Source organism: Scyliorhinus canicula, chromosome 1 (assembly GCF_902713615.1).
Source record: "Scyliorhinus canicula chromosome 1, sScyCan1.1, whole genome shotgun sequence".
NCBI lineage: Eukaryota > Metazoa > Chordata > Chondrichthyes > Carcharhiniformes > Scyliorhinidae > Scyliorhinus > Scyliorhinus canicula.
The window spans coordinates 222,214,960-222,227,979 of NC_052146.1; the positions used below are offsets into that span (position 1 = coordinate 222,214,960).

The 13,020-nt window shown below is 41.5% G+C and overlaps 1 protein-coding gene across 2 annotated transcripts in view; it reads right to left on the reverse strand.

The window, feature by feature from the left end:
- zdhhc14 (zinc finger DHHC-type palmitoyltransferase 14) overlaps positions 1-13,020 on the reverse strand; it is a 191,908-nt gene that overhangs the window by 177,640 nt on the left and 1,248 nt on the right. The window lies entirely within an intron of this gene.

The window sequence follows — 13,020 nt, forward strand, 5'->3', positions numbered from 1 at the left end:
CAGGAGGTGGCACCCAGGGGGAGGTAGCACCCAGCAGGCGACAGGAGGCAGTACCCAGCAAGCAATAGGAGGGTGACACAGAGGGAGTGTCGGGGGCATGACACAAAGGGAACAAAGGGGGTGGCACAGGAGTGTTGAAGGCTACACACCCTGACCATCATGCATACAACTGGGCCACTGTCCAGTTCTGGTGTGTCAGGCCTGATCCCCTGCCTCCATTGCTGCCTAGAACCTGCTTTGGGATGAGGCGTCCTTGTCGCGATCCTGTGTTCACCACCTTAGGATGAAAATACAGTGGGGACTGCCAGGACAGAGGCCGGATGGGTAGCCATGAAAATTGGCAACTCCCAAATCACACCTCAAAGGCGAAAATTTTGTCCTATACACGTTGTTGTTTACCCTACTCATTCAATATTTTTGGTAGTGTAAGGGAATGAAACAGAGATTCTTTTCAATACAGAAGTATATTTAAATTTCAACAAATCACTTTTCCTTTCAAGGAGTTCTAGGATGAAACCCAGGAGATTCTTCTCGCATCTTCCACAGATGATTCAGAGGTGCCCAACCCAAAATTTTGACCCTGTATATTTGTTACATACTTACTGTAAAAAAAAATAAGGTTTGCTTATCGTTTCAATATATAACATCATTATTTCTACAGATTACATCCAAGATTATATCTTCATGTATTTCAATCATTTTCCACAAAGCACAGCAAGTTGGAATATTGTCGCAGTGAAGTTTTGCCATGCAACAAAATTAGTCCGATGCTTTTGTAAGCTTCAATAATAAGGAAATTAAAATATTATGGAGGATAGATGTCAAACAAGCAAAGCAACAAATTGCCACTCTTTTCAGAAATTTGCCACAATGTGCATCATGTCTTAAGCCATTTTCACACTACTTCAGTTTGTTATTTAAAACCCTTGCTTCGGAGAGCACAAGCAAAACCCAGGAATTCTCACTACATCATCTGCACCCCACTACGTAGAACACGTTTGGTATAAACAAAAGTGAAAACGTAAGTGAATTTAATTTTCCTTCCAGTTTTCCCCACAACTGAAACTCCACACTTTTCAACATGCACTAACAGCAAATTAAGGTTATTTTGCATACTTCAACAGTGGACCAAAATTCTGTCATTTCCTCCAACTTCCACAGCATAGAAATGTGTGCTAATCATTCATGACTTTAACAACATTCTTATTTCTACAGATTACACCCAGGATTACAGTTTAGTCATGTACTATAATCATTTTCCACAAGGTACAGCAAGTTAGCATATCGTAGCATCACTCCTGAAATATTTTCCAAGAAATTGAACAAAAGATCACACACACACTCTCTGCATCAATAGAACAGAATCAGGAATTGTGGTTCAGTTATCACTGGTGGCAACTGTCATTAGGTTATATTTAATTTGTTAATTGTACAAATTTGCATAATTCACACAATCAAACTTATTTTGTTTCAAGTAATATAATTATTTAACAAACAACTGTTAAAATATATAGTCCAGTATGATTTTCATAGGAACATGCGAATTAGGATCAAACATCGTCCATTTAGCCCCTCAAGCCATTCGATTAGATCATGGCTGATCGTACGGTGGCCCCAACTCCATTTTCCTTCTTACCCCCATACACTTTGATTACCTTGTCAATCAAGAATGAAACTCAGCCTTAAAAATATTAAATGACCCTACCTCAACCACCCTCTGGGGAAGAGAATTCCACAATTCAACCCTCCGATCTTAAGTGGGAGATTCCTTGTTTTTGAACCGTGTCCCCTAGTTCTCATCTCTCCCATAACAGGAAACAGCCTCTCAGCAACCAACCTCTCAAATCCCCTCAGGATTTTATATTTCAATATGATTGCCTCTTTAAACACTTTCACTCAATGTAATATTAGCAACATAGAAACCGTAGTACAATAATGGCAATACCTCACCCCCTCCCCCTTTAGGCTTATCTTCTCCCTCATCCATACTATGCATTAATCTCCAGCTGACATGCTCCAAATTCACTATGCAAAGAAAATTTTGGATAGCATACCAGCATAGAGACAAATTTATCCACTAGCCTTTTCTCCCTGCCTTCTCTCCTGGAAACTGCAGTACTCAATAGCACGACATGTTGGTAAAAGAACCCAGCGTGCCTGGATAGTCTGAGGAAAAGAAATCATGAACATTTTTATTTTCCCACATATTGTGCCAAATTCATACTTTGTTCAAGAAGAACAGTACAATGTGATACTTCAAAACATATTAAAGCAATATTCACAAAATAGAAAGCACATTTTTCAACAGTAAGCTAGCTTACACTGAAACACACGTCATACAGTAAAGTTACATTTGGTGTTAAGCAACTACAGTGTTAGGGTATGACAAAATTACAAATGTGTTACTGCACAGGAGGTGGTCATTTGGCCCACTGTGTCTGTGCCAGCTCTATGAACAATTTACCTGGTGCCATTCCCATGCCTTCCCAAAGTAACCCTTTACATTCCTCCTTTTCAGGCAATAATCCACTTTCTTCTTGAATGTCTACATTGAACCTGCCTCTACCTGGGCAGTACATTCCAGATCTTAACCACCCGCTACGTTAAAACGTTTCTACTTACATCTCCATTGCTTCATTTCCCAATTATCTTAAATCGGTGCTTTTTCGTTCTAATGTTACAACACCCTGGGATCGTGTGTGTTCAATTCCAGCCCCACGTGCCTCAGAGTCACAACACAAGTGAATTAACCAATAATTCTTTTAAAAATACCCGAAGTTCGGGCACCACCTGGTGCAGTGGTTAGCACGACTGCCTAAGGTGCTGAGGACCCGGCTTCGATTCCCAGCCCTGGGTCACTGTCCATGTGTCTGTGTGGGTTTCAACCCCACAACCCAAAGATGTGCAGGTGAGGTGGATTGGCCACGCTAAATTGCCCCTTAATTGGGAAAAAAAAAAATGGGTACTCTCAATTTTATTTAATTACCCAAAGTTTTTAGCCCATGGCTGCCCAATAATTACAACACCGGGTTTGTAAATTGAAACACATTTACTGCTTATTTATAATAAAGACTATTGCAAAATATGCAGTAAATACAACTGGTTAATGACAAGCTAATACCTACTATCCACCCTAACTGTCCCACTCTCTATCCACTCCACACACACAAGACAGACAAACACAGGGAGGGGGTGTGAAAAATAATAAGGATGAAAGTCAGAAGTTAAGAGTCTTCACTTCAGATGGCAGTTCTTTTAGCACACTTTCTTCACGCCAAGTTTGCAGATTAGAGCCTTTGGTTTTCAGCCAGTAACGGTCTTCTTTGTGTAGTCATTCCTTCAGGGTCCCTGTAGTTTAGAAAAATGCAGTATTCACAGGCAGCAAGCTTTCCAGAGAGACACCTTATTTCTCAAACTGGGCCTTCAGCTCGAGGTTCACATTCAGTCCTCTATCTTTTAGTCGAGACACTTTATTTCACATCAAACCTGGCTTCCAGCTTGCGATTAACCTTGAGGCCTCTGCAGTATCAAGAGAACATCACCCAGAGTTGCTGGAGAGAGTCAGCCCTCACATGGTCCTTCTGGAGAGAATTAGTTTGATCATTTTGTAGAGAGTTAGTTAGATCTCTTCATCAGGCTGCCAGAATCCAAACTGAAACCAAACTGGAACCTCGGGACTCCGAAAAAGCCTTCCAGGTGGAATAATATCCAATCACTATCTCTTACCAGGCAGAGCACAGCCCTCTCACCACCAGCCGAATCAATCAGAGTCCCAACCAATTTCTGTTATCAATGCCGATCAGTCTACAACTCCAGTTTAAACATGGACAGTGATCTCTCCTGCTGCTGAATTTTCCTGCTTGAATTAAAAGGTACAGGCCACTTGCCTTAAAGACCCATGTCCATTAATCATCCATGAATCAAAAATGTGACGGCAAAAATAAAATAAAAAGGGAGAAAAAGGGAATAAACAGTGAATTACACAAAGTACTGACTGCCATCTACGAAACTGAGGTTTAAAACTCAGCTTGGTTTGTTTTTTTTTGAGAGGGGGGGGAAAGTACTTAAGAGAACTGTTAACACCATTACCCACGCAGACACGAGGAGAAGGTGCAAACTTCACATAGTCACCCAAGGCTGGAATTGAACCCGTGTCTCTGGCACTGTAAGGTAACCACTGTTCCGCCCTTATCTACCGTCCCTTACCCTTCACACAATTCTCCACCTTGAAGGGAACATTTTTATTGACCAGAATTGCTACTCCCCTACTACTGATTGAAAACGCGGTGAAAAAAACCTGCACCTCCCTGTCCCACTTTAACCTCAAGTGCTCCTTGTCATTAAAATATGAGTTGCCTGTAACAAGGCTATGTCCATTTTATCCTTTTTAGAAAGGACAGGACTTTTTTTTACTTTTGATAGGATAATGAATTCCCCACACATTCCAGGATCATAGTATTAAATTAGCTACCGCCATTGCACAATGCATCAGAAGAAACATAGGGAACGCTTTTTGCACCAAATTCCGGCGTACACCAAAACACACCCCCCCATTTCAATGCATGCCAAAGGCACCATACAAAGTCCGTATAGCATTCTTTTCTCAACGAAGAGACCTACCTGTACCATTGCAGGATTCAGTCAACATCTTACAAACCACAACACAACAAAAATACAAAATAAATCATTTATTTATTTATATTAAGGGGTAATTTTAGCATGGTCAATCCACCACTACCCTGCACATCTTTTGGGTTGTGGGGGTGAGACGCACAATACAAAAGAAACATGACTATGATAGTGCTATGGGGACATTGCTCAACACAAGTGAGGTCCCTGTGGGCATACCATCATTATCATCAGGAGACATAATCCTCAAAAAGAAAAAAAAATGAAGTCAAAAAAAAAATGGGAGCACCTGCATTTTGGGCCCACCCAGTTAGACCTAAATCTTCCACCTCCATCTCCATTTCCTGGCAATGGCACCATTTGATTCTATCATGATTAAAGAAAGGACACCAAAGAAAGAAAGGACACCCAACAACCAGTAATACTATCATAAAGTTATGGATAAGAAAAAATAACATATGACTAACACAGGGCACAGCTACCATAAATGAAGGTCCCCGAGATTCTGAAGGATAAAGCATTCAATATAATGTTCAACTGTTAACACCTCCCAATAAACAGGATATATAACAATATAAATGTAAAAGGCATTATAACAGGGAATAACTCCAAATATTTCAACGAGCTGCAGACTGTCAGTCCAAATCCACGTCATCTATGGACTTTGCGCTAGCCAAGGCCAGATTATCGCAAGGCTTAACGGAGTTGTCGGATATCACTCTCGGGGCAGATTAAAGCAGGGCATAATTCACTCCAGCTGCCTTGAGCGGTTTTCTGACTTTATGCGTCGGTTGAGTTGGCAAAAATGAGATCCGTGCCCCCTCATGGAGCCAGGTCCCAACACGCCTTGCCGCCTCCAAACCTTCTGGTGGTCTTGGAAGTTGTGAAAGAGAATGATTATGGGCCTGGGACATTGATTGTCCCTAGGCCTCAAAGACAGGCGATGCCGTGCCCTTTCCAGCTTGAAATGCCCAGCCTTCGGAATGTGGTAGCCAGCTCTCAAAAAACCTAACAGGGATCTTACCCTCCACTCCTTCTGGTAGAACGATGACCTGAGATTCTTCCTCCAGGACTTCTGGCATACTATGCAGCTAGTATTCCAAGGGTTAAATGTAAGCTCCGGCTGAGGAAGCAACATTTCCAGCGTTCAGGATTCTTTCCTCAGTTTCATCCAAACATTTATTAGTATCCTGCAGCTCGGTCTCATGAGCACTTATATCCTGCATCAACAAGCCAGGTTTTCTTCCATACTCTGATAATGCTCACAATGTCATCATTCGCAGTGCCTTAAAAATATCTGGGTCAAGAGACAGCTCGAGGGTCAGGTCGCCATATTGAGAAGACGGGTCCGCCCCCACTGCCTCTGTCTGCTCCTTATTATCGCCAGCTTTCTTAGGATTCCAACGCTCGGCGAAAATTCTTCTAGGGGAACACTATGGAGCATTAACTCCCAGATTAGGCAAGCATGTGCCATGCAAACAGGATAAAATGAGGATTTTTTAAAATAGTGCCGGAGCCCATGAAAGCCGCTATTCCTGCACCTGCATCACGTGATCCCTTTAGGATGGATTTTTATAATAGACACAGAGAATGTCCCGTACTCTCGTGTTTTTTCAAGTTGGTAACACCAATAACCAACCACCAATAAAGGTTATAGGAAAGAGAACGTACAGGCTTAAAAAAAATAGGATACCTACTGGAATTTTCAGAATCCAATTTGCATTTTCCTGAAAACATATCTAGAATTATACATGGTAACAAATCATAATAGGATATTTTGCAGCCAGTTAAGAACGTCCTTTCCAGACATATTTTGAATAATAATGCATAACAGTATTATTAATGGCGGTACGGTAGCACAGTAGTTTGCACTGTTGCTTCACAGCGACAGGGTCCCAGCTTTGATTCCCAGCTTGGGTCACTGTCCGTGTGGAGTCTGCACATTCTCCCAGTGTCTGCATGGGTTTCCTCCGGATGCTCCGGTTTCCTCCAACAAGTCCCGAAAGACGTGCTGTTAGATCAATTGGACATTCTGAATTCTCCCTCTGTTTATCCGATCAGGTGCCGGAATGTGGCAACTAGGGGTTTTTCACAGTAACTTCATTGCAGTGTTAATGTAAGTCTACTTGTGACAATACAGTAATAAAGATTATAACCACTGGAAATGTTGCATTTTGATGGTATTTCTTCTGAATTATTCCTGTTTTTGAGGGCATAAATCAAAATGGTCAGTTGGTTTCAGCATTTATAAACTTAATTTTTGGAAGAAACGATCAGGAAGCTAAGTCTTGAGATTTTTTACACTTTTTTTTTACAACGCTCGAAAATAAAAACAAGTTCACGCTGTATTTCGTATTCAACACTACAAATAGTTTTCACTGTAAATGGCATCACAGTAGACATCCTCTTTATTTTCATTATCCACTGCAGCAGCATCGTAATCCAGAGGATGTCTTCTGAACCCTCTACATTTGTGAGACAACACTTCCTAAAGCCATTCTGAATCAGGGAAAGGTTAATGGCATCTCAGGCTTTTTTGTTTCAACAATTAGTGAGCAAAACGATGGGTGTCTTCTGATTCTCCGATACTGCATACATACATGCTCCAAAGTAGAGCCACTTGTTCCACTTTGCATTTTCTATTTAAATGGTCAGTTGCAGCTGGTAATTTGTAACTGGTCTGTCATGCGCCCAAGAATAATGACAAGATATGTGTGATTATCATCTAGGATATCTTCATTGCATGACAGTTGGTGACAGCTAAAATCATCAAGGGCCAGCAGATGATAGTCCCAAGTAGGATCTTTGCACATATTACAAAACCAATCCACAGTAAAACCTTCAACTACCCAATCATTTTCATGTTCAGGAACGATCACACCTTGTAGTCATATGGTATTCTTTGGTCGTGTTTTCAGTTTGAAGACAATATTTAATGGCATCCTTGCATCATCTCTATATGTTCGAAGTATCATGGTGAAATTATTACTTTTGCTGCCAGTCGATATTGGGGTATTCTGATTTTTCTCCTTTGATAGCCATGGTTTGACTGAACAGAATATCAAATGCTTGGGGAGTCTAATCTACACTGGTAATGTTGCTTTCTCAGCGTTATGATTTGACGCTGGCACTCCAATGGGTTAATATGATCAGACTTGTTACAAGATTAAAATGCATCACGTATGTCTTTGCATGAAGCAGTCAAACTGTTTTAGAGATGCTTTAAAGATGTATTGGGGTCAAAGCCTTTCAGGATATGAAAGGCTTTTCAACAAATTTTTACAAACTGCTGACTACACATCCATGTTTAACATTGGTGAACATATTCCAGGAATTGCTGCTTGAGCTGCGGGTGCTGAGCCTTTCTTCCACATCCACGAGCCATGGACTTTAGCTTGTCCTCTTGAGTTTTACCGAACTCTAGTGTTTGTCTTGTTAACATTCCCGTGTTGAAACTTTGTTACCGTGGTTTTCAGTGACTTCCTGCACCTTAACTTTCAAGGTTTCCATGTAACTTGTTCTTTTCTCTGCCACACTGACAGCTTAAATTTTAAACTCAAAATATGAATACGAAGAATTCTGCCTTATGCATACCACATTGTATATTTGATCAATTGATAAACATTGTGGCCTCATTCGGCCTAATTGATTATTGAACATTGTGTAGATGTGGGAGCCGACCACAAGCTGTGATGGAAATGGGCCCCTTAAGCTTCAATCAGGCTTACTCACTACTTTTGTCAATAAAGAGTAATTTTGATCAGAGGACTGTGCATGGTGACACAGCAAATTTGTCTCTGCCGTGAGAAATATGAGAATGACTAGAGCGAGGGTAGGTCCGATCAAGGACAGTAGCGCGAGATTGTGTATTGAGTCTGAAGAGACAGGAGAGGTCTTGAACGAGTACTTTTCTTCAGTATTTACAAAATGAGAGGGGCCATATTGTTGGAGAGGACAGCGTGAAACAGACTGATAAGCTCGAGGAGATACTTGTTAGGAAGATGTGTTGGGCATTTTGAAAAACTTGAGGATAGACAAGTCCCGCGGGCCTGATGGGATTATCCAAGGATTCTATGGGAAGCAAGAAATGAAACTGCAGAGCCGTTGGCAATGATCTTTTCGTGCTCACTGTCAACAGGGGTGGTATCAGGGGATTGGAGAGTGGCGAATGTCGTGCCCCTGTTCAAAAAAGGGAATAGGGATAACCCTGGGAATTATAGGCCAGTTAGTCTTACTTCGGTGGTAGGCAAAGTAATGGAAAGGGTACTGAGGGATAGGATTTCTGAGCATCTGGAAAGGAACTGCTTGATTAGGGATAGTCAGCACGGATTTGTGAGGGATAGGTCTTGCCTTAAAAGTCTTATTGACTTCTTTGAGGAGGTGACCAAGCATGTGGATGAAGGTAAAGCAGTGGATGTAGTGTACATGGATTTTAGTAAGGCATTTGATAAGGTTCCCCATGGTAGGCTTATGCAGAAAGTAAGGAGGCATGGGATAGTGGGAAATTTGGCCAGTTGGCTAACGAACTGGCTAACCGATAGAAGTCAGAGAGTGGTGGTGGATGGCAAATATTCAGCCTGGAGCCCAGTTACCAGTGGAGTACCGCAGGGATCAGTTCTGGGTCCTCTGCTGTTTGTGATTTTCATTAACGACTTGGATGAGGGAGTTGAAGGGTGGGTCAGTAAATTTGCAGATGATACGAAGATTGGTGGAGTTGTGGATAGTGAGGATGGCTGTTGCCGGCTGCAAAGAGACATAGATAGGATGCAGAGCTGGGCTGAGAAGTGACAGATGGAGTTTAACCCTGACAAGTGTCAGGTTGTCCATTTTGGAAGGACAAATATGGATGCGGAATACAGGCTTAACGGTAGGGTTCTTGGCAATGTAGAGGAGCAGAGAGACCTTGGGGTCTATTCATAGATCTTTGAAAGTTGCCACTCAAGTGGATAGAGCTGTGAAGAAGGCCTATGGTGTGCTAGCATTCATTAGCAGAGGGATTGAATTTAAGAGCCGTGAGGTGATGATGCAGCTGTACAAAACCTTGGCAAGGCCACATTTGGAGTACTGTGTGCAGTTCTGGTCACCTCATTTTAGGAAGGATGTGGAAGCTTTGGAAAAGATGCAAAGGAGATTTACCAGGATGTTGCCTGGAATGGAGGTCTTACGAGGAAAGGTTGAGAGTGCTAGGCCGTTTCTCATTAGAACGGAGAAGGATATGGGGCGACTTGATAGAGGTTTAGAAGATGATCAGGGGAATAGATAGAGTAGACAGTCAGAGACTTTTCCCCCGGGTGGAACAAACCATTACAAGGGGACATAAATGTAAAGTAAATGGTGGAAGATATAGGGGGGATGTCAGAGATAGGTTCTTTACCCAGAGAGTAGTGGGGGCATGGAATGCACTGCCTGTGGAAGTAGTTGAGTCGGAAATGTTAGGGACCTTCAAGTGGCTATTGGATAGGTACATAGATTATGGTAGAATAATGGAGTGTAGATTAATTTGTTCTTAAGGGCAGCACGGTAACGTTTTCACAGCTCCAGGGTCCCAGGTTCGATTTCGGCTTGGGTCACTGTCTGTGTGGAATCTGCACACCCACCCAGTGTGTGCGTGGGTTTCCTCCGGGTGCTCCGGTTTCCTCCCACAGTCCAAAGATGTGCAGGTTGGGTGGATTGGCCATGATAAATTGCCCTTAGTGTCCAAAATTCTATGATCTATGATTAACCTAGGACAAAAGTTTGGCACAACATTGTGGGCCGAAGGTCCTGTTCTGGGCTGTATTTCTCAATGTTCTATGTATTCACAAAAATCAGACTGTGTATATACTGGAGGATGTATTATATTCAGTAAGTTATGGTATTAGCAACACTGGGAGAACTGTGCACAGGTTGCTTGGATACAACTTCCAGGCACTATTAAACCTGTGGAGAAAGAAGTTTTAAAAAAATAAAGTGTGTTATTCCCTCTTCTCTTTGGTGTTGCCTTTCAATTGTCCTCAAAATAGAGATAAACAAGCGGATTGGCATCCAAATCTGGATCACCAGCACTTTATCAAATCTTCATAAGGCCAATACAAAAACAAAGGGCCGCCTCACAGCTCCAGGGACCTGGGTTCAACTCCAGCCTTGGGTGACTGTCTATGCGGAGTTTGCACTTCCTCCCCGTGTCTGCATGGGTTTCCTCCGGATGCTCCGGTTTCCTCCCACAATCCAAAGATGTGCAGGTCAGGTGGATTGGCCATGCTAAATTGCCCCTTACTAAATTGTCCAAAAGGTGAGCTGGGGTTACAGGGATAGGGTGGAGGTGTGGGCTTAAGTAGGGTGCTGTTTCCAAGATCCGTTGCAGACTCGATGGGCCGAATGGCCTCCTTCTGCACTGTAAATTCTATAATTCTATGACTACTGAATCTTGTTCCACTGGTCTATGCTAGACGAAAGAAGCACTGCTTAATGATGGGGATAAGTCTGCCTTTGGTTTAGGGTCAAGATATTTTTATTTGAAGATGCTTTTTTCATTAATGGGGAAGATTTCATTTGAAAGTTTATGAGGGGAATATATTGGAGGGTTTAATATATTTCATGAAACTACCTGCCATCCATTGTTGCCCTCTACACCACCATTATCAAACATTGTGGTGGTTAAATTCAAAGGTTCTGGACAGGCCAATTATTGCAGGGATAGTACCATCTTTTAAATTCCATTTTAACCACAAACTCACAACAATTTCAATGGGGGACTGATGCATACCCCTGCTTACGAAAAATGTTCTTGTAGCACAAAGAAAAACAAGGGAGTTTCTAATAGACAATTTTTTTTTCTGCAGCAGCGTATCAAATGTCATTTGCTCTTCGTTGGACTTCCTCTTGCACACGAGGAAATCCCTACATGGATCTTCTTAATAAGTAAGGAGTGTTAACTTAAAATCTTCTCAGCTTTTTTAAATTAGAGTTGTCACCATTTGTGGTATAATGCTTATACTCAACTATATTTTGATCATATTCTGGTCAGAAATGGCTGAATCGTGACATGATGGGAAATTGTGGTGCAGTCCTTCATTAACCAAGTGTTTTATTGACCCCAAATGGTCAAAAGGAACTAAACTGTATGAATGCAAACTTGAGCTAAAATTCAAGCAGAGCATGAAAACAGACTGGTTGCTCTGAAAGATCAACACTTTAGTAGAATCGAGAAGCTCAGGCAGAGGCAGTAAAAACATGAGTGCCTTGAATCCTAAATACGACATCAGGGTGTCAAGGTCACCATGTTTTCCATGCTTCCACCAGGCACTAGCCTTGAAATGGCACATGCTGATAAGGATCTGAGAGTAGAAAAAAACAAGAACCGTGACACACTGCTTGGGCAGGCAGATGGGTACTTGACACTCTTGCAGCTCAAATCATAGCAATGTAATGATTAGGTTAAAATCAGTCTCCATAGACTTTGATATTTAGCAAGAGTGCTCTAAGCACTTAAGGTCTTAGGAGAATTTTGACTATTGACAAATAAAACGGTCCCTGAGGCACAGCCATTGGTGGTAGTAATATGGAAATCACCCTTCTACCCAGGATTGTTGTACTTTGATAATACATAATCATATGTCATGCTCTACTTGTGCAGAATAAAATATAACTACTGTCACCAATGAGGGTATCACTTAAAATCATTTCAGAACTTGAAAGTGAAGGGGTTAAAGATTCAATTAATTCGGACAGCCCCTAATTCCAACAACATTTAGGTTTTATGCTTTCTCCATTGCAAGTTGCTCATAATACAAGCTGGCAATGGTGCAAATGCAATCCAGGCATCCAAGTCTGAGTGTATAAGGCAAGGAAGTGATAAATTGTGAAATTAATAATGCAAGAATTGAGAAAGAAATGTAAACTGGAGTGGGTGAATTTAATGTCAAATCATGTACAGAGAAATAAAGAGAATGCAAGAATGGATTAGAGAGGGGAAAAAAACAAAGGAAAAATGAAAGCATTTTAATTTGAAATTGGGCATGTTTTTAAATTTCCAGCGATAACTAAGGAATGAGACTACAGCTTACAAAGTTAGAGAGGCAGTAATTAATACTAATCACATCATTGAAAGGGCACTTAGATGGGGATGTACAAGACAAAAAATATGGCCAACTTAATTTGTATCTACAGAGCAAACAGAGCAACTTTACACAGCTCAATGTATTTCAACCATGAGCCAGTTAGCCATATGTGGTTTACTATTAGCTAACAGCAGGGCACACAATGTCCCAACCAATGTTGGATCTTTGAGTTTAACCTTATTTCTGTCCCCTCGTCTGAAGCAGCAAAACTAGATGCACATAAATAAAGGTCAGTGGCATTGCTTTGATGCACAATTAGGGAATTTTCTACTCTAAGGAGACAACATGCACT